The sequence below is a fragment of the Falco punctatus genome (assembly GCF_963210335.1).
Source record: "Falco punctatus genome assembly, chromosome: 14".
Lineage (NCBI taxonomy): Eukaryota > Metazoa > Chordata > Aves > Falconiformes > Falconidae > Falco > Falco punctatus.
This window is the reverse complement of record NC_137594.1, coordinates 7,617,195-7,643,967: the sequence shown is the minus strand read 5'-3', so window position 1 is coordinate 7,643,967 and position 26,773 is coordinate 7,617,195. Positions and strand designations below refer to the sequence as shown.

At 37.2% G+C, this 26,773-nt stretch overlaps 2 protein-coding genes across 10 annotated transcripts in view; one reads left to right on the top strand and one right to left on the bottom strand.

Moving 5' to 3' along the window:
- Positions 1 to 16,482, bottom strand: part of ADAMTS18 (ADAM metallopeptidase with thrombospondin type 1 motif 18) — a 485,565-nt gene extending 469,083 nt beyond the window's left edge. Inside the window, exon 1 of the mRNA XM_080410687.1 lies at positions 16,473 to 16,482. The gene's annotated coding sequence lies outside the window, so the exon portion shown is untranslated. The remainder of the gene's footprint in view (positions 1 to 16,472) is intronic.
- Positions 1 to 26,773, top strand: part of WWOX (WW domain containing oxidoreductase) — a 550,369-nt gene that overhangs the window by 47,041 nt on the left and 476,555 nt on the right. The gene's annotated exons all lie outside the window — the stretch shown is intronic.

The following is a 26,773-nucleotide window of genomic DNA, read 5'->3' as shown; positions in this document are numbered from 1 at the left end:
GTGGCTTTTTTTGCCAACACTCAAATACTATGTAGTAGAAGAGAGTTTCATTCCAGTAGTATGTGGGAAGATAGTCTTTACTAGTGTGAAGACATGGATGGCTTCAAAAGACTTTCCCCAGGATACTGGAGTCTCACCAAAACCGTAAAAGTCTTGTGACTCCAAAAGCAAAATAGAAGAGCAAAATGCACTATGTGTAAGTACCTGACTACTCCATTAATCTGGGGTTCTGCAGTCAAATTTTCTGCAGACGTGGCAGCTGTTCAGGAAGGTGGAAGGTATTTAAACAGCTTTCATCCTGTAGCTGCTCACCCTGGAAGGCTGGTGTTGCTAAAGTCAGCACGGATGTTGTTTATATGCTGTCAACTTACTGTTGCATTTTTCAAGATTTTTGTTTCCCCTTAGTAAAGTTTTTGAATGTTTCTTACCATGTTGAAAATTGCACGAAGGGAGATCCTGCATATTATGAACGCTGGTATTTTGTCTTCCAGAATATGAAAGGTTAGGGTCTGGATCAAAGGTGTGCATTTGATTTAAAGAGCATCCTGGAAATATTTAACTTAGACTTGTGTGCTACTACATTTTTCAGAAAGGTTATGATTACTGAAATGTTAGACTTACAAACTGTATAAGAAAAACCTTACTTCATATTAAAATTATAGTTTCTAATATCTAAAATGCTTTTATGCAATTCAAGTCAAAATAATTATGCTGTATGAATATTATTTTGAATGTTTGCTTGAAACAGTGATGTCTAGCAATGTATACCATGACTTTGCTACACTTGTCTGTGTGAGACAGTATTTGATAATGTGAATGCATACAGTAGTGTCGAAGAACCCTTTATGTGACAGCTTAACAGAGTAATTAAGAGAATTGCCTGAAATTCTGGTAAATGCCATAAATAAGAGCTTGAAATGCAGAAATTATCTAAAATTCTTCAATTTTATTTTTATGTAGGTAAATCTTGTATCTTCTGTGTAGCGTGCAGTTGTCTAATATGAGGGCCTAATTCTGAGAACCCTTGTTAATAGGATTAATGTAGGTTACACGAGTAAATCCATTAATGTAGCTGAAAATTTGCTTGGGCAACAAAAAAATGCAATTGAAATGACCAGCAGTGTCAGGTCTTAGTAATGTGTTCAGTTTTATTCTTGGAAGAACTGAAACTTTCTGTTGACCTTTCTGTGAAGAAAAGTTAAGTTGGGTGGCTTCCCTGTGACTCTAAGGTAGTTAAGGTTTAAATGTTAATGGACTTCAAGAATGCGGTTGTGCGTGGGGTTTTGGTTGTGTGTTTTTTGTTGTGTTGTTTGTTTTTTTTTTAGGACCACCAGTTAATTTGTGCAAACTCCTAATCTCTAGGCAAATGTGATTAAAAACTTGTATGTTACATGTTTCTTTAGGCACTGTGTGTCTGCATGATGCAATATCTTTAAAATGTAAAAAAGCCTACAAAATGCACAGTCTGATAACAACAACAAATCTAATCTAAAGTGACAACTGGGAGACTTTCCCAGACGTTTTTCTCTTTAATGTAACATGACTTTAAATTGATGCAGCCCCACAGTGATTGAAAAACTCTCAGAGCTTGTCTCCCATGATTACATTTCTGATCTGTACAACTTAATTTTTTAACTCGGTGAATCCCACTTTTGCGAGTGAGCAGTTTATGTTTTAAGAGATCGAGTTGCATCAATGCAAAAGCAATGGAACCGTAATACTGTTCCTGTACATTCCAGTAACATTCCTGTAGTGATCCCGGTCAGCAACAAGGGCCGGTTCTTTATCTGAACGATACAGAAGTTACCTGGTGCGTAAGGCACTGTATTGAGTGCTGGTTTATACTCATCTAGTAAATTTAGTATTAAATTAACACAGAATTAGGAGCAGTTAAACTTTAGGTAACCTTCCCCCCCTCTCAAAATACCTTTCTTAAAGCATTTTATATCTGCTTAAGGTTCTTTATATCTTGAAAATTGGTGCAGGTTTTTTGAGTTTTATTGAACTAAGATATCTATTAGGCATTACCTTAAGCAAAGAAACAAGCAAAACCCCCTATTAGGGTTCCTGAGAAACTTAAATTTGAAATTACATTTTTCACAATTAATAGCCAACTGCGACAGTATGTGTCCTTATTACAATATTTTATGGAGAGAATATATGAAGGATAAAACTACAGTATTTTTCATTGTTATTCCATGGATATATCTGGAGCTGTAGCTGTAGATTGACATTTGAGTTTCTGGTTATAATTTAGGTAACAGATAGTTAATTTTAGGTTAACAGACCCACTTATCAAGCGGGGAAGGAGCACGGCTCCTTTACTCAATGATACTTTCTTATATCCTCTCCGTAGTTCCTGCCAGCCCCTGAGCTACTGGGGCAGTACAGTGCAAGGGAGATCCTGGGGCTGGGAGGGGAACGAGGCATGCACAGTTAGGAATGTGGGCAGGTAGTAGTGTCTGGAGCTGGGAGGAGTAGGGGAAGATGGAGGTGGCAAATGTCTCTAGTAATGTGGAAAGGACAGGTAAGAAGGTTAAAACACTTGATACTGGCCACAGTGTTTGTGTAGAATATAGTCAGAAAACCAAGAATCAATGTACAATCAAAATCAGGTAAATTGAAAACTATGTTTTTATTAGCCTCCTTTTATTCTAGCTTTCTCCTGGTATTTTTTCTAGTACACAAGTACATAAATTTTCATTTAACTTTTAATTTACCTTTCAAAATATATACAGTCTGAATAATAATATATTTAGAGCAGTACTCTCTAATACATGTAATTGCTTCTGGGGCTGCCTTCTAGATCTGTGAGCAGAAAAAAATGGTCATGTATGAGAAGAAACATCCTGTGGTCAGTTCTGTAATACGAATTCTAAAAATCTGTTGTTTATTTCTGTATTGCTACTCTCAAAAGCAGAAAATTATACCCATGGGTAGGTGCAGTGGCTGGTTGATATCAGTTGGAAATAAAAAGAAATAAAAGCCTTTGAAATGTAGTAGCTGTGTGTATCAGTGATGCATCGTGGCATATTGTACTTAGGAAGTTGTGCCCGACTTAGACCAGGTAGAACAGTCTGGATTTCAGAAGCCCATGGATTTATTCCATAAAAGGGTGGACATTATGCAGGACAGGTAATAGGTGCAATTAGATAATCTTTCTTGAAGGAGAAAGCAGTCAGGTGAATGTTGTAATCCTTGAGAACATTTCAGCTGGATTGATTAGAGATAACAAAACTCTGGAGGTGCTCGAGGGGAAAAAATGGAAGAATAATTGGATCAATGTCAAATTTTTGGAACAGTACAATAGAATGGAAACCAGGTGAAAATAGACTAGCGATTTTAGGCATCTAACATTATCCTTTCCGTAAGCTGTAGTAACCAAACATTTTATTTGATGCTTTCATTGCTTGAACACAAAACTTACTATTTTGTGATCTACATCTCAGGTTGTGTCTGATGGTGGTGATTATGATTTCAATCCTGCTTTCCGATCCTTTCTCTAACTTTGTTTGCATAACCTACTCTTAAGGTTATTATTTCACAGTACATAAAACTTCAGTAACAGCTCAGAGCCCCCAGGAAAAGAAGGCGGTTGTCTTGCCGACATGGTCAAGTTATTGGCCAATATAAACATGAATCTAGAGACTTGCTGACAGGTGCCCACAAAACCCCTGGAAATGATATACCTGCAAACATATCAAAATGCTTATTTGTATTTCAAACTAGCCAAGCTGCTTCATCTGTTTACTTGAACAAACTTAGAGCCTATAAGTCTCAAGAAGTTTGTTACCAAAAAAGTAAAGTTTTGTTTGTGAAAATAAAATGAAAACTTTGCTATCTGGAGAATGATTTTTATTTTTTTTCGGAATCACTACTTTTTTTGAGAAAGTAAATGTTTAATGGTTCATTGTATTTAATTTGTTTCAGAAATTAAACAGTTTAGTATTTAATTTACTTTTTTCTCTGTGACTTCTGCTTTATTTAAGCATAACCTATTCTCTTGGTATTGCTGGTTTGTGACGGGAGCATTCTGGTGTCTAAAAAGCTGGGGGAATCAGCATTGCATTTCAAGTGTCTTCGGAGTCCAATTCAAGTCGCATCCGTTGCAGTTACTCAGCCACTGGTTAGGACTTCTGGAGTCCTGTATGGAGCTAGAAGTGGTGGTGAACAGTACTGGAGTTACTGGCAATTTTTCTTTCATTCTCTGTTGGTGCTGACTTCTGTAGAAGGGAAGTGGTCGGGGAATTTGAATAATCATGATTTCTACCTTTACTCCTCTCGCCAAGTCACACATGCTTAAAAAGAACAGTCTTGGCAGAGCTGTTTTCAGTGGCGAGTTGGTGCAGATTCTTGTGCGCAGACTTTCTCCAGCCCATCTCTCATCCTGTATTCAGCAGCCTGTGGGGTTTGCATTTTGAGACCTAACCTAACCCATCTTTACCAAGGTGACTGTGGGTTTATCTGGAATTGCCCTCCAGGATATTTTTAATTAGATATAAAGGAATGAATACATTACATTAAATTATTTTGATGAAAGAATTCTTGCACTGTCATTAACAATGAGTTAAATGAGCTAAAACTTCCCTCTAGTTCCCTATCTTTTGATGAGGAAACAAAGCAGTTCTTTGCATGATTAAGATTTGTGGTATCATGCCTGAAATGAGAAGCTGTAATATATGCTTTATAATTTGTGTAGGTTTTTTAACTCCCGCATGACCACTCTTCTTTTTGCATCTATTTTTACAGCTGGTTTTATCATATTTTCCATTGATTTCAGACACTGACATCATAAGTTTACATCTATGTTTTTATTTTTCCTTTATTGCTAAGGAGGTTGGTTGATTCCCGGGGCACCTCAAAGAGAGTTGGCCTTGAAAATTCCTGAGGCTCTAGAAAAACTCCAGATCTGGTTGGTTTTAGACCCGTTAGACTGGATATGAGTTTGTGATGGTTAAACCTTAGCAAGGTGTGGGAAAATGTGGAAAACCGTAGGGCAACAAGCTAATCCCTTCAGTCCTTCGAGGTGTGCCAGGAGTTCAGAAAGCTTACTTCCAGTAGCAGCTTTACAGTATGTTACTGGTGATACAGCAGCCGTTTTAAAAACATAGACACAGAGCAGTTAAAGAAACAATAAAGGTTACTTACTCTTGGAGGAAGATGACTAACCCAGTGAAAAAGAAAGGAATTAAATCTTTTTGTTGATAGAGCTCCTGGCTGAATCTCAGAATATATTATTCTGTAACAACAGCATGTTTTGGGTTGTTGACCTCTTCAGTATTTCTAATATTCCTTGTTACACAGCTCCTTGCAGAGTTTAGGCAATAGAGCTGTCCATGCCAAGAGTCAGGTGCCAAAAAATTATCAGATAGTCTTTAATGTCTTGAGGCTTTTTAAAAGAAAGGTGTAATATTTTGCCTTATGGATTTTGATTCATCTCAGATTTAACCTCTGCCTTGCAACCATGAAAAATCATTAAATATTGCAAGATTCGGAGTTTTCTCAGCAAAGTTGCAGATGAATTACTACATCCATCATTTTGTGAATGGAAATTGATTTCTGTCTCTTAGAGCACGGGACCCATCGTGTATCGTTTGGAATGGCTATTTTGGAACATGTGGAGCAGAGCAACTGAGGTATTATACCTGGGATCAGTGGGTTGTTGACATGGGATATTTTTCTGTTGGCTTTAATTCAATCTTGAGCACAATAAAGCTAGCATAATTGGCTTAAACTGGGAGGCTAAAGATGGCAGGTTATTTAAAATATTGGGTAACACAAACTGTAACACTAATACCTTAAGAGTAGCAAAGGTGCATATTCTGCTAAATAAACTTCAGTAATTACTTTAGGGGTTTTTCCTCTGCAACATTGTAATTTTTCTAGTTTATATTCTTCACAGACTGCTGACCGCAGTGACAGTTTTGCTGTTCTTGTATAAAATAACTCACACATGTGTGCACCTGGTCTTCATTATTGTTACATTGCATATATGGTAATAGAAGAATGGGAAATTTTCTTTTCTGATTTCTGCTGATGACACCTTGTTTAAGGTACAGCGCTTTACAAATACATTGTTCATTAGGTGTCAGTATCCATTAAGCAGCACGAAGAGGCAAAAAGACTACAAACCATTCACATCACTTTCATAACAAGGAAGTATTTATTATAAAATGATAAAAAAACCCCCAGACAAACCAAATAACCCTACTTCAACTTTTTTGAACTGTCAGCAATATGAATATTCTTGTTTTACCTTACTGAGGCAAATATACTTGCAGTAACAATCCATTAACAAACAAATTCCATGAAAACCTTTGAAAAATAGTATCCATCTGTATTATGCACTGACTAAACAGAACAGAAACACTGAAACCCTCATTTTTTAAGAAGTTTGTATTGGAAATATAAGTATAGGTGTGGTGATTAAAATCTGGTTTTGGGTGAATTCACTTCAATGTCTTAGTATGCTGAGGCTAATTTGGCCCACTGTATTTTATAAAATCTATTCTTGTTAATTTTGATTTTATTGCAAAGATTTTTTGCTAGAAATGTGGCGTTCTGAGAAGTTACTTCTAAACCTACAACTTATGTGTTCAACTGCTCAACGTAGCGGTGGGGAGGTTGGCTGGTTGGCTAAAGGCAGGGAAGTGTGGAGGCATCTTATTTCTAAAAGGATGACTGTCACATCTGGATTGATATGGGACGTCTGTTGAACTCCCATCTCTTACCGAGATGGTATCACTGCAGCACCAGAAGCTGGTTAGGGTTTGGACTGCACCTTTCAGAGCAGTAGGTTTGTTATTCGTTTCACGGGGAATAAATGGGATGTGCTTGAGCTAGGATTTCTGAGTGTCACCACGAGATGTCACTATTTTGTTAGAAAAAAATCTGTCCGATGGCATGAATATCTGGAAAATAAATTATATAGCCCTAAATGGTGTAAATGTAGGACTTTAAGGAAGATAATTCTTTAATGACTTCAGTTGGAGCATGTACTACTTAAGTATGAACAGTAATACACTGACACCAACATCACTATTTCCAGGTTTGTTAGTGTTTCAGTTTTCCAAGCTGGAAGGACTGTAACAGGTTTTAACTCGTTTATAGGTCAGCAGATACTTAGGCTGGTAACGTGGCAGCTGAGGGGGATAAGTCTTTGTTATAAACTTATCTACAAGGACCTAAATGTCTGTGTCACATGTGGAGAGCTGGGTACCAATCTATGCAACACCCTTTGGTCACACTCTCAACTGACAAGGAGCAATAGTGACATCCTGTGGGAAAGGTTTAAAAAGGAGACAAACAAAAGCGTACTTCTGTAGTCATCCTGGATGCTACTTGGATTTATCCATGTCATCTTTTTTTATTTTTTGAAGACAGCACCTGAAAAGTGAACTAATGTCCATTCTGAACTGTGATTAGAGCATCACAGTGCTTTAATTTACACTATTTTGGAGTAATGAATTATTGATTTGTGTTACAGGAGTGCTCATCTTTGACCAGGAGTGAGAATTTAGAAATAGTAATACAGTTTTGTGATTATATGGCCTCTTAAATACACTAGGATATTTTTCGTGTGCATTTTCCTCTAAAACTAAAGGTAACATTTAGGTTTTACTGTATCTTTAAATGAGGTCCAAGTAATTTAGTTAAATTATTTTGAATATTGTTTAAATCAAAAGCTATGATAAAAAGCTTCCCTGTTGTTTTTTGGAAAAGAAATACTACTACTAAATTTAATAAAAATATGGGCTCTAATGTACCTTAAAATCTGGTTCTGATAACAGAAGTAATGGTTGAGATTCCTGTATTTCAAGCTACATATAGAATTATATACTTGTATTACATGATTGCAACAGAAATTAAAGGAATTTGATGTTACTGGAATTATGAGACTTTGGCTGCTGAGTAATCTAGGTGCTACTTATTTCTTCCCTTAATCCTTATTAGCCTTCTTTTTAGAGTCTTTCATTCCATGCTTTATTTGATAATTTTTTTAATAGAAGTATTTACACCTTGTATTATAATTCATTGTAAGTCTTCCAATAAGAAATATAAACCTGTTTCTGTGATTTTTCCAAACACATTTTCCTGGTTTAAAAATATAGATGGGTAAAATTCACTATCCCTGTGTGAAATGATTATTTGCACATCTATCTGAGGTGAGTATCTTGTGTGTGTCATCCTTCATTGTGCCTGCTGAAAAAGGACCAGATGATGAGCAGTGCCTTGCAAGATTAACTTTGGTAGTCATTAAACACTGTGGATTTTTACAAACAGGCTGTCTGGGATACAGGGGGAGTTGGGGGATGGGGAGAGGGATAATAGTTAGTTGCACATACAGCATCCAGAATGGACTTGAGCTACTGGCAACAAGTGTGATGGAACAGTTGGTGAGCAGAAGCATAATAAACAGCTATCAGTAGGTAAACTGGCATCTCTGATGTTGTCCAAAATCGTATTCATCCAGCATTAATAAAGCAGTTAGAGATATCTCCCTATTTTAAAGCAAATTCAGTTACTACTAAAATAATTACCAAAGAAAAGTGCCCATTGTTTTAACTGAAGAACATGTGAAGACCATGTAGTTGGTGTGTCCTTCTTAATGCTTTGCAGTGATGTTGACAAAGCTAGTTTAAAACAGATATGCTGAATGTATTTGTAGCCATTTTTCTGTGGGGGTCTAAACAAGTCATTAACTGGGAAGAGGTGAGTGAAGGATTCTTTCCACGTGCATGTGAAGGACTAGAAAAGTGATTGGCAAGCTTGAATTAAATTTTGAATATTTTTGTGTAATCACTGTTAATTTAGTTTTGCAACCCATTCCTGGCAGATATCAGTGGGAACCAGATGGCTAAGTTGTGTTGACTGGAAGCAGATTTTCAGCTGTTTTTTTACAGAAGCTGTCTATAATTGATCTGCTGGCAGATTAAGAGTTACTCATGAGACATGTTTTGTTTTTCTCCTCTGTTTAAAAAAGCATACTGTCTTGTGTAGCTGCACTTAAATTTTTGAATCTGCAAATAATGTAATTTGTGGTGAGGATCTGTTTGTTAGTGTAAGAATACTTGAGAAAAAAATTGAAAATTAAGAATGAGGTAGCGGTAATGAGTCAAATCATAGAGCTGCTGCTCAGATTTATGAAACATTTTTATTGAATTGTCTAGAATTTTACTCTCTGAAGACTTTTGCTTTTGTATTTAAACTGAATGTGACCGTTTGGTTAGTGGAACTCTGATCTTGTGCCTTTTCTGTTTGTTGTTGTTCCGGATTATTTTATCAGAGCACTTTTTCTTTTGTGTATAAAGCCAGTTCAGATTAATCTTGTCATTTAAAGTTCTGTTTGAGCACTTGGGCAGAAGGAAATAGCAAAGCTGAAACTTTCTGCAGCTCATGACCGCTGACGTTTGTGTGGATTCAAGAGCAATTAGTCAAATTAATGAAAGGAAACTTAATAAGAACAGTTAGACGCTGAGGTACTATTTCTGACTCTGGATGTCCTGAGCTTAAAACCAGTTAGAGTAGGAGATTATCCCAAGGCAGTGTCATATTTTTGTATTCTTCCTTAGGCATTACAGAGTGAGAACTCTGCTTCTGTGAATATATGGGTATAGTCTTTAATTATATATGATATATTTATTTTTGCCTCAGGATCTCTGTCATAGCTTGTGCAGGCAGGATTTGAAAATTTGAGGGGCAACATGGCAGCCTGTGTAGTGGTAGAGAAGCTGTGTTAGTAGCAGCGTGGGTGACTATGTGAGGTCCAGCTAATGCTCATCTTGGACATTTAAGCAGTTCTTTATTGCAAGCAAATTTTCTTCTTTCCCTATGAATTTAACCTGAAAAAGTGGTATTAATAGAATTGGTTGGGGTGGTTATTTTTGGATAACCACAGATTGTTTTGAATTTGTTTCTGATCCAGAATTTTAATTGAATTTAGGTTTAAATCGCATTCAAAAGAAAAACCTTAAAAGAAAACACTGGCTTAAAACAAATTTCATTTTCAATTTCTTTTGTGGTTCTTTCTTTCTAAGACCATCATGGGATTGTGTGAGCCAGAAAATATTCTTCCCATCTTGCCAGAAACCTGTCAAATGTTCATGGAAATATACTAGGCACTTTAAATATTATTTTATGTTTAGCAGAAAATGTGTGTGTCCATCTGTGTAGTGTAGTAATGGATGTGCAGAGCTATAACAAGTATGGGGGTTGTGGAGAAGAAATTTGCGGGTTGTTGTGTGTGGTTGTTTTTTTTTTGTTTTTTTTTTTTTTTTAAAGAATATGTACAACCCCAGAAAATCTTATCCTGTGAGTACTAATCTGACTTGGCTGCTTTTTGTGATGAAAGACATTAGTGTCTTCTGTAGTTAGAGTGGAGCCCCAATAATTGTTCCGACTTCGGTGATGAAAATCTGATTGCTTCTTCTGGCTGGTTGGATGGTAGATGGATGAGACCCAGTTCCTTCGTAAGTCTGCTGGTTAATTTTCAAAGGTATTCAGAGTTTCAGTTTATTTAGCTTGTGTCTGTAAACTACTTTCTGCTTTATTGTAGTTAAAATTATTCATTCAGAGGTTAACTTCAGTTTTATTGGATCATTTGTTATGAAAGATGACCCTAGATTTCAAGACTTCATGAAGTATGACTTTGTATACTGTTCCCAGCAGCCATTTAAATTAAAAGCTGATGAGGTCTTGGAGATCTAACTTAAACATTTTTGCATTATTTTTAACTTAATTGAAAGTTGATATACTGTCTTTTTGACCTGGTTGCTGTAAAAAGTTACATTCTTTGGCAAATACTAACCGCTGTGTGTGGTCTAAATAGATATTCAGCTAACACGGACTGAGCCTTGCTTTGGTTAAAGACATCTCTTTCCACACTTTTCCTAAGCTACAATGAATATTTTTATTAGCGTTTTCACAAAACACTACGACGTTCCAGTAAAAATAGAACACAAATCCATTTTTGTGCGTAACATTTAGCATTAAACTTTCCTTAGAATTCTGTCCTTTATTGTAGCGAACATTGCATTGTTCGTTTTCAAAGCAAAAGATTCTAAACTTCTAAAGTAATTTAGTTTGTGTTTGATGTACTGTTTGTGGGCACACGCACACCCTCCCCCAAGTATCAGTGAAATAGAAAATCTTTACAAATAAATTATCTGTATAATATAAAGTTTCTTTTTAAAGCATGCTTTTTTTGTTGTGGGTTTTTTTGTTGGTTTTTGTGTTGTTCTTTTTCTTTTCAGAAATCACATTTTAGTATTTGAAGTCATTGGCTGGATCAGGAGCTGCAGCTATGCTGAGCACAGGAGTTAATGGATCTAATATAGATAATTCTTCAAATGAATACCTTTGGAAAGGCTTGACTTGGGAGAATATTGCTGCTACCTGTATGAACTTGGGCAATATGGGTAGTTGCAGTATTAGTAAGAGTTCTACATGGTACTATTTATGACTTCTAGGAGAGTATGGGTTTTGTTTTTAAATGTACAAAGGCTCTTGATGTTGTTTCCATTTTCTACCGGAGCGCAGACAAGTTGGTTTTTAGTTTCTCGTATGTCATCATCTCCAAGGAAATGGGTTTCAGAAATGTTAATTCCGTAATTTGTTTCAAAGTTGAAGCTATAGAAAAAATTTAAAACCCATAGTGTTTATGCCTAATGTACTCTAAATTTTTTCCCTTTTTCCTTTCCTAGCATTTTAGGGTGGTGGTTTTTTTTTTTTCTTAGTATAGGTGTCTCCTCCCCTGTGTTAATTCAACATCTCTTTTGCCTTAGCAATAAAGGCATACTTAGCAATAAACTAAAATGTAAGATCACCAACAATGTATGTGGTGTTGCAGATTAAAATCTGGCCTTCAAGGCAAAATAACTTTACCCTTGCATTGCAGCAAATTGCTCCACTCCTTGGAGACAGTGCAAGATGCTCTCCCTCGATGGCTGTCTGGCTTGACTGTTGTGTCCACCTGATCCATCTTTCTGTGCTGTTTTCTTCTGTCTCAATAGTCTTTACTGACACAGCTTATCTTTCTCTCCTGTATGTTTTTAAATCTGTTAATCTGGCAGATATTTCTTATTTGCTTTTTCCCTTGTTCTCCCTATCTGACATGCTGAATATTGTTAAGAGTGTAAAACTACAGACATTTTGAAGTAGACAATGATAAATGAGAAGAGGAGCAAAGAAATTTTCATATTAAAATGCCTTAAGTCTCTGACAACAAAATCCATAGCAGAATCAGCATTCCTTGGTAATCGTTGGAAGGACTGGTTACTCAGTAGCTTTGGAAATCAGTAATTTACAGAAATGTTTAATATAAATGCAGCTGCTCAACGTGAGGCACACACCTTTCAGATCTTTTGGCCACGTTGGTTTGAAAGGTGTTGAGAAGACAGAGCCCTCGACTGAACTCACAGCCTGAGTTGTGCGAGTGGGTCAATACTGGGGTGCATGGCTTTGTCTGTAAGGAAATGGGCTTGGGAGGCTCTGTGAAAGAAGTGGGACTTGGAGGTATTTCAGCAAGGAGAATGAGTGGGAAACTATGGGAAGAGTAGAGACTGACATAAAAGAGTACATAGGGTTGAGCATGGAGAAGCAAAAAACCATCATGGAATACAAAAAATACATCGAAAGATGTAAAGAGAGGTTGTGTGAGCAAGATTAGAGCAGAAAAGGCAGGAATGGGAACATTGTCCATTTTTCCATGTATAAAGAAAACTTGGAAGTAGTATTTGAAGATAATGTTTTTCTTTCTGTTGATTCTTCTCCTTGCCTTGCCTTGAAGAGGGGAAGAAACCAGTTTGACAACTGTCTGTCCCTTTCTCTCACAGTCAGATTGGTTTTGGTTTCTGTTGTTTACCCCATTTCCAGAACTGTAAACAGGATTTAAAAGTTTTTAACCTAACCTCAAATCTATCCAGGATGCACTGCCTTCTCTGGTGGATGCTGTCACTGAGGTCGTGCATTGCAAGCTTTCCTGGGAGAAATAACACCTGTCCGTATTAGCAATTGGGTTTTGCATCCTGTTTAGTTTAGTTTAGCAAGATACTGGTTGCAATTTAGTTTTATCTTCTTATCAGACAGTTCCCTTTGCTTAAAACCTTTTTTTCAGATAATCCATCAGCTGCATCAAATAGTCTTTATTACCTTCCACTGCTAAAGTTTGAGATTGAGCTGTGTGGCAATTTCTTTTTGCAGACTGTTCTGTAATGCTCTTGTCTGAAAATGAATGTGGATGATTTGGGAGATTTCCTTTTAATAATATGTAAATGTGTTGAATTAAACCTGTCTGTTGCATTCCCTTAAAATAGGAATCTTTCCAGTAGCAAAATCAGAGAAGAAAGCCAAACTCGTAAGATACAAGTAGTAGTTTATGAAATGGCTCTTCTGTGATTGCTGAAGTCAGTGGGAATTTGGCAGTGATTTCAGCAGGAACAGAATTGGGATCTCAAAGACTGGCACTTGTGTGCTGTTCTTTTAAGCATCCTTTTCTGTTTGTAAGTGAAATAAAAAGGAAAATGAAGACTCCTTGAATTTGCGTGAAGAATTTGATGGTTTGTGGTGGAATGTTCACTCTCTGCTTTGTCTCATTCAAAAATGACAGCAAACCAAAAATACCTTAAAGGTGATGGCTTGCAGATGACTGGCTAATTAGATCTGTGAAATTTACAGTAAGAACAACACATAACTTATTTACCAAATTTCAAATGATGAGGGTTAGGGAGAGTACTGATATACCTGAAGGTGTAAGCTGTATTTGTCTGCTTTCTATTCTTTAAGCATATACAGGGTTACAGCCTACATATGTTTGTCAGAGTGATTAATGGCTTGTATCCATACATTAGTACTGAGAGTATTAAGATTTATATCTTTTTGTTTTGAAAAAGCAACAGCAAGACCATAAATGCATGCTAAATGTACTCCATCTGATGAGCATGTGACCTATAGTGGACATTTACAGCAAATGACTAAAGCCATTTGGAGGGATTTTTTTAAGCTATTAAATACACTTTAAAAAGTCATAAGATGTCATGAGCTGTGTATGTAAAGCTGGTATTTATATTTATCAGACACTTCAAGAGCAGAAAAGCTCTTGCATTTGTACCTGTTTCTTCTTTGATTTCTAAACTGATGAGTGCATTGCCGGTGATAGGGGAGGTCAGGATAGAAAAATACAGGTAGTGAAAGTCCAAAACTTTTCATAGTGTTTATTTACATAGTTTATTGGATGCGGTAAGGATGGCTGATAGGGGTGATATGGCTTGGTTTTGGAAAAATGCTCTAAGTTATGGAGGATTTACAATACATACATTAGGAGCTGCTGGGGAGTTGTCTGAAACCTGCCAATAGCAGACAGTGTGAAAGAAGCCTACAGAGTTTTTTTGACTTCTAAATAAGAAATTTATCCCAGGACTTTTAGAAATGTTCTGCCTCTACCTCCTTTAGTAGCGTGTCCCAGAGAGCACTTTTGAGGCGTCCCTGCTGGTATCGGGCTCCGTGGTGGCTGACCCTGAGTACTGGGTCTCTTCCTTTGGATGTAGTGTCCTGTCTTCATTGCACCTACTTCTGCCTATTTATAGGTTCTCCTGAGTTTTTTTCCTAGTCCATCATGTAACAATGGTGAGAGAACTCTCATCCATTAGAGGCAATAGTGGGTCCAGCACTAGATTTGAGTTACATTTGGGTAACCTTGCATGCATCAGCACTGCAAAGTGGTGCTCAGGATGTCCCCGTGGCCTAAATATGCAGTTTGTATAACCATGAATAGGTTCAGTGCACATGTGTGTGGTTTTGTGTTTGAGGAAGAAATTGGTCAAACATATGGCTATAGCTGGCATAGAAAACTGATTTTGAACCTCCAGGATTTTATTTCTGGGCTAGATACAAAACCTGTTCATAAAAAATATTTGAAGATGATGTCGAAGATTTAATTTACTAGCTGTCCTACTCAGCCAGGCAAATAATACTGTTTATTTCTACAGCACTCATTCTCAATAGAAATCCTAAGTTACTTCAGCAAGCTTAGGCAATGTGATCTTCTATGCTTTTTTTTTGTCTTGTACAGGTTTGTGAAAAATCTTCAAACAAAATGTTTTTCAGAGAAGTTGGTTTAAAGATTTGTCGAAATGTTGTTTCGATAATCTAGCTATTTTTTTCTAATACTATTGATGGATTTAAGGTATCTAAACTGACAGTGAATGAGCTGTATAAGACTCTTTTAATGATGCAAGGGGGTATTGAATGACGGCAGACTTTTTTAGCATCTCTGAACAGTAGAAATTGCTAACATCTTCGCATTTCTGTACACAGTACCTGCTTAAGGCCCACTGGGGTTAAGAACGTTGTTTACTCTACTCTTGACTCCTGCAATATAACAATAAAAAAGTGATTAAAATTTAAGTAGTCATGAGAGATTTTCGCTATATCTAATTTCTTGAATGCTTGTGTGCATTAAAACTGGATCATTGCATAATACTGTTGCGGTAGATATTGTTGTATTACTGTGTTTAGCAACCAGCAGAAATAGGAACAGTAATTTTTTGATATGTACTAGTCATCTAAATGTGCTGAGTTCAAAGATTGTTTAGCATTAAGGGTTGTGTTAATTGTTTCCTCTGTAGGTTGTATTAATACTTCTCTCCATAGACCTCTATTTTGAAGTAGTTAACATACCACAAAAAATCTTTTGCAAGACAAAATTTGGTACTGATTTTCTCACATCAGAAAGGATTTTCAACTTCTGTTTTGGGTAGGTAATGATTTAAATAAATTTCACAAGGAAAGCGGGAGAGAGGCAATCCTTTTTTCAGTGTCTTAGCTTTCATGGCACCTCCTGGTATGATCTAGATGTTCTTGGTATTCAAATTATTTTATTATATCTAGAATAATGCTTTTGAGAATGTACTGCTGTATTCTGTTCAATATAATCGAATTACTATAGTAAGTACTATAGTCTTGTATATTCACACTTTTCTAACTAAGAAACTGTCATCTTAATTCACAGTAAGATGATACAGTATCATCCCTGCTGTCAGATAAAAAGATTTTGGAGAGTAGATGATAGCTATGGATTCCTATAACAATTGGTACAATTAATATCTGTCCAGTAGAATTGAAATTTAAATTGTGAAAAGATGAGAGGGGAAAGTATTCCAGGGATAGCATATTTTAAAAGATAAAGGCAACCTGCATGTGGCTCCACCAAAGCAGCATGTGGTGACTCTTGGGGCTCTGCAGCGAAGCTCTGTTGCTGAGCTTCTCTTAAGCTATGGTCATGGTGTGGAGTGTGAATGCATGCAGTGGGGACATACCCCAACTAGTTTTACATTGAATTGAAGAGGTGCTTATGTCATGTACACATAGTAGTGCGGGGTCCAGTGGAGGCTGCGGAACTTGCATGGGACCCTGGAAATTTTGGGTAGCTAGTTGGTACTGATGTGCTGAGACTCTGTAGTTACTGATTTGCAAACTCTGTTAAAGCTCGCTCAGGAATATGACTGTACATGCTGAAAGAATGTACAAAGAAAAATGAAGAAGAAATTGTGGTTTTTTTCAGTTGTATCCAGAGGAAACAGTGGTGGTCACCTCCTTTTTATAAGTGGCTAGAATGGTTTATCTGCCCTCTGGTTTCAGTGGAATCTAGAAACTCTTGTGGTACCAAAGAGGAATTTTTCAGGACTCCCGTTGAGCAGAAAGCTACAGGTTCTCAAGCTTGTGTGTGGACACCAGCAGTATTGCTGCTACTAGTAGTATCCTCTGCCAAGCGCTGAGTGAACTTCAGCAACAGAGACTGATCCTGTCCCTGTACCTTGTGAGCCCTAAGAGAAAGGTAAGGACTGTCGTTGCTGTGCTTTGTAGGGTCAGAGCAAAGTAGGTTTGGAAATAAGCTGCTTCATGTGTGCTATTTTATAGCTGTACCTTTGAAAATTTATTTCTCCCCCCCCCCCAGCTTAGCTAAACTTCAGCAAGAAAGCTGAAGAATTACTGCATGCAGAATGATCTGTAGCCAAGTGGTCAGGATAGATTCCTGTGAGTTATGCAGGTTATATTTGCCCCCAGAGAACTGATCACAGATCCCTTATTTCTTGAGCATTTTAAGCATGATTTGGTGATGAAATTAGCTGGAGACAATGTTACAGTATAGCAATAGCTACCTTCTGACTTTAAGTCAGATGGAGGTGTACATTAGGGATGGCATTTTTCAGTCCTCGGAGGAGATAGCCCTGTCTACCTACAGCCCCTTTCATCTCCAGACTTGTGGCCTGCCGTAACAGCTGTATCTTTTTAGCCTTGGACTTGGAAGAGTGCCCCTTTCATCCACGGGCATGCACGGCTGCAGTTACCTGGGCAGCCACCAAGTACTCTTGTGTAGGTGCTATGGAATTTAAGCATTATAGGTGTATAATGTGCGTTCCTAAACCTCAGTAAACAGTAGCATCTCTTCACTGACCGGATTATGTATTCAGTTAAAAGCAGAACAGAATGGAATTAAGCATTCTTTAATATCAGCTGTTCACCTCTATAGCTCCATCCGTCTGTTCATCCTCTGTTTTTCCACACTTCCTTTTGGGGGAGTCATAGAAGGGGGTGATAGATTATTAATAAGTGAAGGCATCCTGTGTGATAACTCTAACTTTTCTGATTCTTGAAAGCAGTGTTTTAATGTTTGGGGCTGGAGAGTGGAAGTGTTGGATGGCTTTATTCACTTACAGCACTTTGCCTTACGGTCTTTTGGAAGTGGTTCCTCCTCACCATGTTTACTGCTCTGTAAAGTAAATCTTTGATTTACCTTAGCAGACACAGTCCGTTAAAGACCTGTTTTCTTTGTGTTCAAAAACCACTTCATGTTTTCTTTCCTCAGGTCTTCCCAGTGTAGAAAATGTGAATTTCTTGTCTGGTTTTGAATCTGCTGTGTGCTAATTGTTTCTTGTATTTGGAAAACTTTCTGAACCAAGGCTCAATCATCTGTGTACAAGATGAACACTTTTTTTCTTTAACAGACTTAGTATCAAATATGATCTGTTAAGAGTTAGACCTTGGAAGGATATCAAACTAAGGAAAGAGACTTTTTGAATACCAGAATCACTGAAACTACCAGGACAAGCTTTTTTTGAGCTTCTGTTCCAAGAGATAGGTACACTTACTGACTCAGATATTAGCACCACCTTTGCCAGACGTATCAAAATAATGAAGATTGTGACCATGTTGAGTTCACATCTAATAATTTTGCAGCATCTAAACCAACCATGTGTCTCTGCATGGCACACAAAATCAAACTGAAAATTTATATTGCAATGATAGGTTAGATTTTGTTGTCAGTTTAAGATATTCCATACTGAATGTTTATAAATCTATTTATAGGTTTATTTGAACAATGTGGCTACTTTTATGGAAACTGCTACAGACTGATTTATGTACCTATGGTCTTGTGCCCACCCCTAAACCCATGTCCTTCATGCTACTTAACGGAGGTGTTCGATTGTTACAAGTAGAATTTGTTCTCTTTTGCTGTACAGAGATTTTGCAGGAAAAAAGTTTGGTCTGAAATTTTAAATGTCTTCTCTAAACAAGAAGCAGAAAATTTTGAATGTGTGCTAACATTTTTGCAGTTTCCGTTATTTTTAATGAAAATTCTCATAATACAAACACACCTGCTTCAAGTAGTTATGCTATGTGTATGCTGAATATTTACAGCTCAAATGGATCTAATTACACTTGATTGATAAAATCTCAAGCAAAATTAAGATGCAATTGTACTGTAAAATGGCCTAGAACAACATTAGTGTGAAATATTCATTAATGTGAGATAAAAGAGAAAACCTTTAGAGCCCAGAACACTTCTCTGAGGACACATGCGGTTGTTTTATTCTGCATTAGTTTCGCTGATGGCACATTGTTAAACACAATGAGTTATAAGAAGATATGAAGAAATTTGTATTTTAGCCACTGATTTACAGTTCTGCAATGTGGAGATGTTTAACGTGAGGATGCCTCCATTCGCAGATAGAATAGCATTATTTAAAATTGATTAGGAGCAATTCACAGCAGCCTGCCAAATTGCTAATGGAAGCCATTTGAATCAATTCTCTCATATAATTTAAATGCCATTTCACTGCATATAGTTTAACCAGGAAAGAATCCCAGCTTGCAGCCAGTGAAATTAATTATTTATTATTCTTTTCACAAATATTTTCTTGGTCCAAAAAAAATGTAAAAACAAAATAGATGCTTATACACTGAAACTTTTTTAGCGTATGCGCACTTCACATGGCTAATTTGAGAAATGCCATAGTATTATTTTTACTTACGTATGTCAAAAAGCATTTTTATCTACATGTCAAGTTTTTTTTCTTACCTGATAGCTTTCTGTGGAGTGTGCATTTAAGGCTAAATTACAAATTGGATTCTGCTGTTAACTGAGGGGCCTATTCAGCAAAAATTATATATAGGCTTTTCTCAGAAGGTCGTGGAATCCATCTTTGCTGAGGTGATGAAGTCAGGGAACTCCTTTTGGCCCCAGAATCACTTTTGTCCAGATCTGCCTGGCTGTCCCATGGGGGAGTTGTCTGACGGCGGAGAATTCATTGTGTGAGGTTGGGTGTTCGCTATAGCACTCTCATCCATCACCGTAAGATTGTCCTATCTATGGGTTAATGTTATTGTTATTTGCTTGAAAATCAATTGAATTAAACTTGAGAACTAATGGTATATTGCCCTAGTTTAAAAATAAACTTTCTGGGGTTTGGCTGTTATTGGCTGAGATTTTTGCATGGTCAGCGCTATGCGGGAAGAATATCTTTTAATTTCATGCTTTGCCCACGCATCTACTGCACTGCCAACTGCAACCGCTGTGGTGCCAAACAAGTGAGAATATAGATCGCATAAAAAATACAGAGCGACGTTGACGCTGCAGCAGCATAGGAAGTGCATTACAGGGGCTGCTACTCTTCAGATGGAAATAGTATATTGAAAGCCTTTCTGGCTTGTCCTTTGCTGCTGTCTGTTGTGACTTAGAGAACTGAAGGATAAACAGCAGTGTCTGTTAATCCCCCCCTGCCCCTTGGTATAAAAAGCATATTTCAATGTCTTTTGCTCATGTATGGTAATGGATGTTGTAAGGGTTAAAATATGTTTGAAAATTAGTCAACTTTGTTGGCCTTTCTTCACTGGAGTTGATATGTGAGTTGACCTCAAGGTATAGTAATGGTAGACATCAGAGATGTATGGCAGGCTTTTGCCATGCGTGCCTGTGTAGGTATGATGGGCGTATGACAGGACTGAACATGGATCTGAAGGCCTTTCCCCTGCAAAATATGTGTATCAAGTCAGGAAAGGTCAGCCTGCAATATGGGTATTTAAGAAACGAATCTTCAGGTGCATTGGCACAGCTGGAAATCTCTTACCTGTCTAAGCAGCAAGGTCTTATAATAGTCTAGTGAACACATTTGAGAGACTGAAATTTCACAAGCAAAAAGGGGAAAGAAAACTTTAATAAGAAAATTTCCTGAAAGTATGGGAGAATCCTTAGTTTTGAATGCAAACCAAAGGACTTACAGGTCAGATAGTCAAAAATAGAGGAGTTAGCTAATGACATCTATTAGGTGTTGCTCCCAAAACCAGTACACAAAAAAGTAAGGCTGTAATGGAAATTATGTGGCTCCAGATTTTCTCATCGTGGTAAGAACAACTTTATGGTAATGGGACTGTGCTAGGGTATTTGTTTTGTGGTTTGGTTTTTGGTTTTGTTGGTTGTTTTTTTCAAGTGACTTGTCATGTCGCCATGTCTGCCCCCTGCCTCCCCAGTTACTGCATTTGTTGCATTAGATGCAGGAAGGACAAATGTGACCGAGAGCACACCAAAAGAAAGTCAAGCCATCTGTCTGGAAGAGATGACTTTTGAAGAGGGACTGAATTCTTGTAGAGACATGTAGGGAAGACCTGCTCCTCCTCGAGCAAAACTGGTGGTGTAAGGGGGTTGTGCCATATTTCCTTTGCTTCTTTGAGACCATGGTAGTTTTGCAGAAAAAAATAGTTCCTTAACTGTATCCACTGGCATTTTAAGACTAATAAATAATTCTTCACAGTCACTCAATCACTCTCAGTGCAGACTTCAAAAGGTAATTTATTTTGCAGATGGACACCTCTGACAGCACTCTGGAGGCCATCCTTTCAGACATAACCACTTTCAAGAAACCGAGAATAAAACATCCTGCTTGATCAGGTCTTTATGTGATGGAGCCACTCCTTGGGAAATCTGATCCGTATGCTGGGGAGGGAGGGGCCTCTGTTACTGCCTGTGTTTCCATTAGGGTCCCCTGTCCTGTTAACTGAGGCAAGGGGCAGTAACGTGCTCACCAACCCCATCGCTTCATGCACAGACACCAACTGGGAAAGGAGAAACCTAACGCTTGTCTAACGTGTTCACATACACCCAGCGTAGCATGGGGTTAGTAACAGAAAGGGGTCACTGAAGTAAACAAAGAGGAGTTAAACACTTTTTAAAATCAGAATTAAGAAACAAAGAAGAAACAGTTAATGGCTTGGGAGGCCAGAGCTGGAGGAACTCATAGGTTCTGGGTGTGGGAACGATGGTGGGATATAAAGAGACTTAGCTAATGGGACAGCTGAGTGAACAGAGATTCTGAAGAAAAATAAGCGACCTAGTTTGGTATTGCAAGGCATCATTTTCATTGTAGCTGCTAGGCATTGAAATGGCCAACGGGTCACAAAATTGACTGCAGATCATACATTATCCATTGACATATAAAGATCATCCAAAGGCTGTTGGCAGAATTGCTTGAGAAGTGCTGTCTGCCTTGGCGAAGGTCTTTCAAGGACTCGGGCAGTTCTTGTTTTCTAGCTGCTCGTATCCCTGTCTGAAGGCAAAGTTCCAGCATTTCTTGGTGATGCAGTTTGAATGGGCCTGGCACTGCGCTTGACCTCCCCAGACATCAACACGGTCTTCTGGGCAAGATTAGTAAAATGTATTAATAAACATGGTGGCAGCTCGACTCTTGAAAAAAATAAAATATACTTTTTTTGTTTTTCTTATTTCTCTTTGTATTGCAAAACTGATTGCTGCATATAAAAAGACTGAAGCCTTCACTGGTACAGTAAAGAGGCACATGAATGAAAATAATTTATTTCTAGGCATTCTTATTTTATCCAAGTAAATGAAGTTTAGGGTGATACAGTGCCTTATTTCATCAGGAATTTCCATTCCGATGGGGAAAGGAATGGAATAGGAAGTCTGTTCCTAAATGTCTAAGGTTACAACTTTGCTGTAACTGGAAATGTAACTCCCTGTTATGACAGCGTTTGATCTGATTCTGAATGCTGTCTGGATTGCTTAGATATATGTCTCGCCATTAAAGCGTTTTCCCCTTTTCTGTTTCTTATGGTAAATGTGCTATAGAAAGTCACATATGTATTTTTTTTAACTCTTTTTGTAAAGTTTTAAAATAAAATTTACAGCTGGTAAGGAACATAGTTTTTACATACTGGACCTTATAATCTCAGTAACCAATTTTTTCTTATGTCTCAGAACTCTCATTAATTTTTCACAGGCTTGTGATGGATAGTTTTTATTTATTCACGTCTGAGGTTCTGTTGTGTGAAAAGGACTCATTTTATAACATTACATATTCATGGCTTGGGATAGATGGGATAAGGAACTTATTATTAATGTGTCACAGTGGGAAACTTACTCTGGGTTCATTTGCGAATCTTGTTAAATGTGGTGCGGTCAGCAGACAGTACTGAAATTTTTGATACATTTTATTGGAGAAGGGCAAAGAGGTTCAGTGATGCTTCCTTATCTAAACAACACGAGTGAGATGGTGTCTTTCTAAATGCATTTGAAACACTATACCAATATCACAAGGGTAGAAGCAAAATATACCTGAACAACAGTAAAGTCAGTATGATGCTTTTTAGTAATGTTTCAAAGTGCCATTTGGGTCTATTTAAATCTAGTTTGCTTAATTAAATATCGGATTACTTTTATTAAAAACATAGGATTTGCTTGCAGTATAGTGAGTTGATATCAGAGTCTTCCAAAACACATAACTTGATTTCTAGCAAGTTAGGGTTACCTATAGTAACCGATCGTGGCTACGTTTCACTGAGATGCTTTTGTTAATGCACAGTGCTACTATGCAAATTCTGAATATATGCATGAAAAATTTTTTGGAAATCAGTAGGCAGACTTTGTATTGAACACATTCAACATAAAATATAAAGAGGTGATGTTTGCTGTAAACTAATTTGAGTACAGGAATGGGATCTGATTTAAAAGAACCAAATACCCCTTTCATCGAGTCATGAAGATATTGATCTTCAAAGCAGAACACTTTGTACCTCTTAAAATTTTAAAGTAGGGGCTCTGCTTTCACCTTGAGCACTTATGTGCTCAATTTTTTTTTTTTTTCAATTAAATGCTTCTATACTCATTTTCCTACCTACAGAAACGGGCCCAGAGAGGAAGTCTGTAACTCAGCTATACTTCTGATCCCCAGTTATCTTATCACCTATTGCTACCTTGGCACTTAGGTTATTGTTGGAAATCTAGAAAAATGGTTTTGTTTTTGTTTGGGTTTTTTGTTTTTTTTTAGTATACTAATAACTCTCTTACCAAAGCAGCTTATGGATGATGGTATTAATGTTTACAACATCAGCAATTACTGAAACAGTTAAGAGCATGTTATCAACATCCAACGGAGTTATAACTCCTCTCTGTTTTCAGGTATTTTCTTTCTTTTGGAATGAATAAAAAAATAGATGAAATAACTGTAAGCTACTTAAGCAGTTTGAGATGTCTAGGACAAGACAATTTATGACACTGTATTTTAAAAGAAAATTTTCAGTGATGTTAAATGTTAGCTTTATTAATGATCCTACCGGTAGGTCAACAGTATTATATTGTCATTTATAACAGAAGAGCTGGGCAGTGAGAAAACTGTAGTCTATTAAGAGTTTGTGAGTGTGTGTATACAGTGAAATAATATCTAGTGTAATGTGAAGTGACAGTCAAAATTACAGCTTTTCTCTTGCCGCAAGGGTACTTCTCTGCCAAGTATAGTAATATTGTTGTAGCAGTGTTCAAGGTTGTCAGCAGTTCTTGGTTACTCTGCAGAGAGCCATAACTGTGTGTGGAAGCAAGGAGCTTCCTGTCAAGGGAGATACTATAATTTTGATATATATTTGTTGGTGCCAAACTGCAATTAAATGAGAGGCGTCGGAAGAGGTTTTATTTAACCAACTCAAATTTGTTGATTAATTAGTTAAAACCAAAATATCCGAAAGGAAATCCTCCTGGATAATTTCAGCATAGTTTAAATTAGGAATTTATCTGGTATTTGTCTGTGCTTATAGTCGTGCGTTATTTTTATGGAATAAACCTCACTTCTGCTGATAAATTTGGGGTTGCTGAGGGTTTGTAGGGCATACTGCTTTTAGTTAAAATATTAGCTCGGAGGCTAATTATCTATCATAAAGTTTTTTTACGGGGTAGTTATAGTCTTCAGTTTTTTTAGAGGTCAGCATGGTAACTGTTTCTTCTCAAAAGCACAGTTTTTTCAGGATGTGTCAGGACTTCGACAAAATATTGTCACAAAAATGTGTATTATCATCCATATTGGAAGCAGTAAAGAATTTCTCCTATTTCCCCACGTTGAAAATGATGATAATGGTGTCAGCAGTTTTATGCAGTAGAAAACCATTTTTCTTGATGATTAGATTAAACAAAATGAGGTGGGGGAGAGAGACATGCTTTGGAGAACATTGCTTTAAAGAAAATCAGGAACTCTCCTGCTGTCCTTCAGCAAAGTATTGAGATATGAACATACCTACGAGATCTTACTACTTGCATAATGAAAATCTAGTGATGTGCCTATAAGATTACTTAGCCAAAACCCCCGTTGACATTTATTGAATACTTTCCAAGTGGAGCTGCTGATGCGCGTTGTGAGGTATTTCCATACCCTGCCTCTCCACAATCTTCTTCCTTGATTTTAATGGGTCTTTATAGGCTGCAATGGCTGTATGTGACTCGCGCTGTAGAATTAGGTGCTGCTTAAAGCAAAGCAGAAGCCACAAAAGCTACCCGCCCCCCCCCTTTTTTTTCTTTCAGATGGGTGTATAAGGAAGAAGAGGAAAATTCAAAAAACAAATCACAATTAACTTTTCAATATTCTTCCTTTAACTGTAGCTAAAATAAATGTCAAATGCTTTATGTTGAGAAAGTGAAATAGAAAGCGAGAGGCTTCCTGTAAGTTTTCTCAAAGAAAACCATGTTCTTGGTGATGACAACTGGCAGAAGGTGTTCCGCTGCTGTTTCAAGCGTTCTTGATTTATCCCAAAACGCCTTGCAGGTTTAACTTGTTCTGGAAATCATATGTATCAGATTTATAGAGACTGAGTATGTGCTGCAGTTTACACACATGCTGAGAAGCGAACGTCATACCTTCAGGTGGCCCGTTGAGTAAGCTTAATGAGTAAATGTATAAAACATAGCAGTAATACTTATGGTTGCCCTGGGGCTCATCCTTACCAATAGGGCACATCTCTGACCCCTGTGCGGGGGAGTTGCCAGAGTGCATTGTGATGGCCACATGGCCATTAAGACATAGGAAAGACACTACAACGAAAAGTTTTGAAAATCACAGGAAATATCTTGTTTTATGGTGTTTCTCTCTATGGCTTCCTACAATGCTTTGACCAGCATTTCTCTTATCGTCATTGAAGTTTTATTTTTTTCTGGTGGAGGGCAGCATGCCTAGAATCTGGGCATGTTATCAGAGTTGATTTCCTCATTTTTGGTAAATGTATCATGTACAGAGGTATCTTATGATTTTGCCTGTCATGTTTTCAGAATTTCTTCAATTTGTCTGTGTTTGGTTTATGAGCATCTAAAGCCTTTGTTTCTACCTCTTTTGATGTCACTAGAAATTTTACTTTTTTCCTGTGAAGTCTTATCTCTTTGCTACAGAAGCTTTTGTGCCCAAGAGGTGATCGGACAATATGTTTGTATACCGAAATGCACGTACAAGTCGACACCTCACTCGGTGTCTTTAACCTGAGTGGACTTAGCATGCTACGTGTGACAAAGCAGTTTACCAAATGTAAATTCCTTCCAATTGCAGTATTAATATGTTGGGTCTTTTTTTTTAATTGAATAAATATATTACACAGCAGGACAGATTATTTTCTTTGTGGCCTTGCTGTTGCAATTTGAGAACAGATACAATTTTCTTCAGCTGATGAAGAAAGCAACATCTGTTCCTGGTTTCCTGCAGCTTTCCTTCTTCAGACAATGCATTTAGATGCACAATTTGCATTCCTTTGGAAGAAATAGAAAATTAAAAATTTGACCCCTCCTTCAAAGCAGTGGTTACACTGTGACAACAGTGGGTTGAGCTAAATTCAGCTATGTCAAGCAAGAACTATAAAAGTAGATAGATTGCCCTCTAAGCTTCACTTTATTGGATATTGTAATTGACATATAGTTGTCATTTATAATCATCTGTCCATTCCTGTGAGTTGGGAGCAGTAAAGTTAATTGTGGCTGCTCATTTGCATTAATCTCACCTCTGAAGGGTACAGTAACCCATTAATATCATGTCATGATGAATTATCACAAATAACATTGAACATATTGATTAATGATCTCTGAGATTTGTATCTCGTTAAAACATTTTGTTAGCTCTTTAAACTTTTAAGCGGACAGTCAATGTATGCAGCAGAGGTTTAGAGATCACCCATGAGGTGATGA